The sequence below is a fragment of the Dendrobates tinctorius genome, unplaced genomic scaffold, assembly GCF_039654945.1.
Source record: "Dendrobates tinctorius isolate UK_male_01 unplaced genomic scaffold, ASM3965494v1 ptg000040l, whole genome shotgun sequence".
NCBI lineage: Eukaryota > Metazoa > Chordata > Amphibia > Anura > Dendrobatidae > Dendrobates > Dendrobates tinctorius.
Window position 1 is genome coordinate 28,108,873 of NW_027361708.1, and position 6,790 is coordinate 28,115,662.

The 6,790-nt window shown below is 42.8% G+C and overlaps 1 long non-coding RNA gene across 1 annotated transcript; it reads left to right on the top strand.

The window, feature by feature from the left end:
- The first annotated feature begins 347 nt into the window (after positions 1–347).
- Positions 348–5,181, top strand: LOC141088759 (uncharacterized). Its single transcript, XR_012232053.1, has 5 exons — positions 348–468; positions 704–760; positions 3,880–3,901; positions 4,835–4,853; positions 5,110–5,181. It is a non-coding gene; the product is annotated as an uncharacterized lncRNA (long non-coding RNA).
- The last annotated feature ends 1,609 nt before the right edge of the window (positions 5,182–6,790 follow it).

Consider the following 6,790-nt stretch of genomic DNA (forward strand, 5'->3'; position numbering starts at 1 on the left):
GAACAAGAATGGAGATTGCTAGCCGGGACCACCCATCCAGCATCAGTGTCTACTGTCACAAATGCTATTGTGAATGAAGGGGCAAAAATCCCCACAGACACCTCCAAAATCTTGTAGAAAAAGACAATCTCCACATTACTGCCTAGGAATTTAGAATGAGATGTTATAAAATTCTGTATCCCTACACTTATATGGTGTATAAGTATAATAACAATATAAAAAAGATTATAAGATGCGTCTTCGGATATGTGTTCATGTGTGTGTGGGGGAGCGGGGTGTTGTTTTCTATAATTTGCTGTATCAAATTATTTACATATATTTATAAATGCTCCAATACTTTATTATACAGGATTATACTGTCCTCTCATTGGCTGCAAGGACATTCTAGAATGCTGTGACCTCACAAGGTCGGCGCTATGGGCAACCGCTCTCCCGGAACTCCTTTGAGGGCTACAGTAGACGAGGAGAGTGAGTATGCGTGTCTTATGCTCCTGCCCTGACCTTATTATTTCCCATTTCCTAGCTATATAAGTTTCTGATTTCTTGTAATAAGTTTCCCCTATTTCCCAATTCTCATGTCCCGTACATTTTTAAACAGAAAACCTTATATTTGTTAATTAGTTACAGCAATATTTACCATTGATAAAATTGGCATTGGAGATTAGTCTATTTATAAGGAAACTTCTCTATTTGTCCTATTCAGGATTGTGCGATTATTTCTACTAGAGAAATGGCGAGCAAAAATGAGAGACCAATCTATGTAAGTTCCAAATAAGAAAAGTCATGTAATTCAGATTAGTGACTGTAACGCTGTCTCTATATGTGTATATAATAATGAATGTCTGATGTCCGTTCTTCATGCACAGGCAATGCCTGGACCAATCAGATTGGTATAATAACAACGATAGCAAAATCGCTTTTTTTTTTTTTTTTTGTGTTGAAAAAAAATACAGATATTCACAAAAGAGCAAAAATTCACTTGAGCCGTCATTTTTGAATATCCGTTACATTGTTGATTTTTGGTCGATGGAGCTGGGCAAGGGCTTGTTTTTTTGCCTGGTGACCTGATGTTTATATTGATAATATTTTGGGGTAGTTATGGTGCTTTGATTGCTGTTATGTATTTTTTGGTGGAGTTGTAGCAAACAAAAACTTGCAATTTTGGCATTTTGATTTTTTTTATGCTTTGCAGTTTCTATAGATTGGGTCAATTATTTTAGGTTTCCATAGATCGGACTTTTCTGGACAGGTTGATACCAAATACAGTATGTGTATTTTGTATTTTTTCTTCCTTTAATATTAACTGGAGGAAAGGGGGTTGATTTGAATTTTTTTTCCTTTTAAAGGGAACCTGTCATGTCCTTTTTCGCATGTAAACTGTCCCCAGTGCATTATTAGTAATGCAATATGTGTCACTAACATGTTTTTTCATTAAAAACGGCGCTGTAATGATGTCCGAAAAGCACTTTATATGGTTAGATTGTCCTGCTCAATTAGTCATAGGGGTGTGCTTCATTTTATTCAGTCATGGTTGTCGCCGCCCACGCAATCTGAATGATGCTCCCGGAGTTGCGCTGACGTCACTCAAATCCACTTTGAAAAATCCCGAGCTTGCGCAGTTTATAGTAGAGCAGCGCTTATGCAGCGTTGATCATCGACTTGCGCATGTGCCATGACGAGCGGCTCCCTGCGCTTAAGCCTTAATATAACATAATGTGCATAAGCCGGTCCCATCACCAGCTGATGCAAATCTGCGCACAGACGCCGATCATTCCGGCAGCGTGTACGCTTCCTGGCTTCAGAGACGCACACTGTGCATGACCGGAAGACCGGCAATGTGGCGGCTCGTGCAAATTATGTTATCAAGCCCATAGGGGTGTGATGACAAGGAAAGATGGCTGAGTAGCCTGGGGAACTAACGCCCCACCGACTAATCAAAGCCCTCAATAGTATAGGAAAGTGGAGGTTATACATGATTTTTTAAAGCATTTATTTAACCCCTTCCCAACATTGGAAGTATCCATATGACATGGTTGGCTGGTACTTACCGACCTTTGACGGATGGATAAGTCATGGTGGTCTTCTGAGAACAGCGGCTGTGAGCGCACCATAGCTGATTCTGACAGCTGACACCCGGCACTCAGTGCAGGATCAGTGATCGCACCGCTCCAAGCACTTTATCCCACTATACCCTATATCGATCACAGTATTTAGCAGGCATGCAGAGAGAGGGAGCCTCCTCTGCTCTTTGATCAGCGCCCCGTTGCCATGGTGATCTGATGTCATCATGACGATATCAGGTCACCAGAGCTAGCAAACTAGCCACTTCAAGCTCAGAGCTTGGTGCAGCAAGTTGGTCTGCCAGTGCAGCGCTGAGAGTTTGTAAACCATGGCAAAGCTCCTGCATCCCCATGCTTTACAAGTGATCAGACTGCAAAAAGTGAAAGTCCCATAGTAAGACAAAGTAAAAAAACTGAATTTTTTTTGTAAAAATATATAATATATATATATATAAAAGAACAAAATAATTTGAAAACAAATATATATATTAAACCCATAAATAAATATTTTTATTAAAAAAATAAATAAAAAGCACATGCATTTGCTATCGGCGCGTCCGGAATGACCCGATCTATAAAACTGTCCCACTAGTTTAACCCCGTTAGTGAAAACTAAAAAAAAAAAAGAACAATGCGTTATTATCATACTTGAGAACAAAAAGTGGAATAAAATGAAGTGTTCACTTTCTTCTTAGTGTGTGTGTTAATTAACCCTTCAATAACTCTAGGATTAGTAATGGATAGGTGTCTTATTGACAACTCTCCATTACTAAGCCGGGTTTAATGTCACCTTACAATAGCAAGGTGGCAATAACCCCTTATTAACCCCACTTGCCATCACTACAGGGAAGAACCCGACATATCTCCAGAATAGGAGCATGTAATAGACATTTCTGGGCAGCTGCAGGCTGCTCTTTTTAGGCTGGGAGGCCAAGATCAATGGCCCCTTACCAGCCTGAGAATAGCAGCCCCCAGCGTCGGGTTTTCATTCATTCTTCTCTCCTGCTCGCTATTGCCAGCAGAGCAGGAGAGAAGAATGACATCCGCGTTCAGCACCAGCTGCCAGGGAACAGCGCTTACTGTAGCGCTTCTTCCCCGGCGGCCATCCGTGTGGTCCTGATGCGGCACACGTGCGGCACATGGTTGCCACACGTGCGCTACACGGATGTACCATGTATCCACACAGACACGGATAGCTCCTGGAACGTTTTTTCTGGTACCAGAATTATCTGGACGTGTGAGACTGCCCTGACAGCGGTCAGAATTGTAAAGGTGAAAACAGGCTTGGGAGCTGAAGGAGTTAACTGAATTATATTACACAGGGCTGGTTAGGCATAGAGTTTAATCACACATAGCTCAATGCTGCTGGATCGGAGGGCATGGGGGGCCTGATAGGTTCCCTTTAGAGCAGATGTAGTAATGCAGCTATAGCAGTTTGCCCTCATTTTTAAACCCAAATAAATATGTACATAATGGGCGCAGCGACAGAGAGTCATAATACACAACTAATGTAGAAATATATTCCACATATCTTAGACTTGGAAAAGTGGAAAATAAAGTCTGATGCCACCCGGAGTTGTCAGCAGATGCCGGGTCACATACCAGGCGTGCTGTTTATGGACTGTATGAATGCTGCATGGGGCACGGACTGACGCTCTGCTCATAGACTGCGCTAGTATTAATAAATCTGTCTTGTGTGATAATGTAGTCTGTTCATTATCCAGTGTAATAGAAGCCTATGAGTATGTTATGTACAGGACAATGTAAGAAGCTGGAATATTTCATGGACTTTTTATACTTCTCTGTTTTACTTTTACAGCCTGCAGTGATTAACATCCCATGTAAGTATTCACATTCTCACAAGCATTTATAGCATTTATACCTCTCCGTGCCCCCTGCTCCGGTCTGTGCAGGGTGGGGACTGAGGCTTTCTACAGCAGGCGCGATCCAGTGACGTAATGGCGCCTGCTGAGCCTCAGACACACAGGGGCAGGCGAAGGGTGGAACAACAAGCCGATGGTAAAATTATGATGACAGTTGGGGTGATGGGGAACAGAGCCAGCACTCCTCAGGACTCACAGCCGTGTGGTCCCCCGCTATTGATGTAACACCCCTGCACTCCAGTAGTTGACTGTATGGCCGGGATCACACATGTGAGAAACTTGGCCGAGTCTCGCACGTTAGTACCCGGCACTACCACCGGCACTCGAAGTGCAGAGTGTGGCTGCATAGCAATACATGCAGTCGCACACTCCACTCCTGAGTGCCGATGGCAGTGCCAGGTATTAACATGCGAGACTCGGCCGTGTTTCTCGCATTTGTGATCCCGGCTTATAGCCGAAACCTGGATGCCAGATCAGATCTGATTGTAAGGAAATCTCTGTACAATGACTTTGTACAGGAAGGGCTCAGTCACTTGGCTGTTTATGTATCAGGTGTGCTCTCAGTATTTTTCACTGCCCCTTATATTCTATGGCGCTAGTAACATGTCAGCAGTGGGGAGAATTGTGGATCACACTCAGCCATTGACCGAATACTAGGAGAAACTTGGGAAATTGCATACAAGAGAAATGACATACTGATGGTAAAAATGGGCACATGGACTAAAAAAGGATAAAAATCGGACATAGCGCACTGATGAAAATTAGTTTGGTTTTGTGCAGATGAGAGAAACAATGACTTGTGAATACGGCCCAAAAATAAGTCGTCCGCTGCAACTGACTGTTATTAACGACTTCAATAAATCTAATTGTAAACTGTTGTTTGCTTTTCAGCTGAAGGTGTAAATCGCAGGTAAGAGTCTTTCTCCTCATTTTACAGTGTGTGGTGCGCATGCGCCACCTCAGCTCCAACCTACAAGGGCATCTCAGGGATGGAGGGTCCGGCGGACGGACCCCCAGCAATCAGCAGCTTATGCCCTATACTGTGGATTGGGGATGAATAAGTGGGAACATCTTTTTTAATAGTTCGCATCAATTGCTAGTGTTACCATAACTTGTAGTTAAACCCTTACCTAATCTATACATTGATGTGTTTCCTTGTACTATAGGATGGACGTCACAGGATTACATAAAATAATAATACAGAAGAGCAGAGATATTGAAAAGAAGATCACAACTTTGTAAGTGATAATAATGTACGATCTAATATAAACCAACCTTCTGGATTCCATAATGATAGAGATGATTCCTTATCTCTGAAGACTGATTCATTATATTCTAGTAGAAAAATATTTAGGATTGAGAGTCCTCAGTGGTTGATACCTTTAAATGGCTAACTGAAAAGATGGTGACACATTGCAAGCTTTCCCGACTGCTCAGGTCTCTTCATCAGGCATTGACTAATACAAAATCTGAAGAATCACATATTTATACACAACACAGCACAGAAATAATGCAGTAGATAGGTATCAACCACTGAGGACTCTCAATTCTAAATATTTTTCTATCTCCTGGCTAACACGGTACAAAGATATATATCTTTCTTGTATTCTGGTAGATCTTGTCTGCACTCAATGTCTACACAGAGAGCCGCCATGTATTGGGCACCAGTCATAGATCATACTTTACAGCACAAACATGACACAACACAGGGATTATTATTTAACTTGTTAAAGGGAACCTGTCAGCAGGATTGTGCACAGTAACCTACAGACAGTGTCAGGTCAGTGCCGTTATACTGATTCCAATGATACCTGGTGATGAAATCCAGAAAAAAAAGGGGGAGAAGCCAGCGCTGCTTGTGGTCAGAACGTAATACATAAAGTGTGAAAACACACATTGGTTTCTATCTGTATTCAAAAATGAGACATTTAGCAAAAAATTGATCAATTGTTTGAGCTACCCCGCCACGTCAAGGCAGTCTCGTATGGGGAGTCCTACTCTATGTTTTTTATGTTCGCTGTGCCATTGCGGCCTCCTAAATGTATAAAAGCAAGACCTCATTACATGCACACTGTACCTCAAGCATTTCAGAATCGCTCCTATGGCACCAGAGAGGACAAGCGCAGATAAAGGTTAGCCAGGTCCATGCAGACATTTCAGGTCCAACCTCCACACTGCCTGACCAGCACCACAGATAAAGGACGATCCAGGCCCAGATACAGGTGCGTAATCAAATAAAGCCTAGGGCAGGGCAGGGCCGCTGTTAATGTGAACAGCAGCCTAGATCAATCACTAAGAAAACAGAAAGAATAGCGTACATGACCCAGCGCGCACGGCTACAGTGGTGGTCAGCCACAAAACCAATATCAAGAAAAAAGAGGGGGAGAAGCCAGCGCTGCTTGTGGTCAGAACGTAATACATAAAGTGTGAAAACACACATTGGTTTCTATCTGTATTCAAAAATGAGACATTTAGCAAAAAATTGATCAATTGTTTGAGCTACCCCGCCACGTCAAGGCAGTCTCGTATGGGGAGTCCTACTCTACGTTTTTTATGTTCGCTGTGCCATTGCGGCCTCCTAAATGTATAAAAGCAAGACCTCATTACATGCACACTGTACCTCAAGCATTTCAGAATCGCTCCTATGGCACCAGAGAGGACAAGCGCAGATAAAGGTTAGCCAGGTCCATGCAGACATTTCAGGTCCAACCTCCACACTGCCTGACCAGCACCACAGATAAAGGACGATCCAGGCCCAGATACAGGTGCGTAATCAAATAAAGCCTAGGGCAGGGCAGGGCCGCTGTTAATGTGAACAGCAGCCTAGATCAATCACTAAGAAAACAG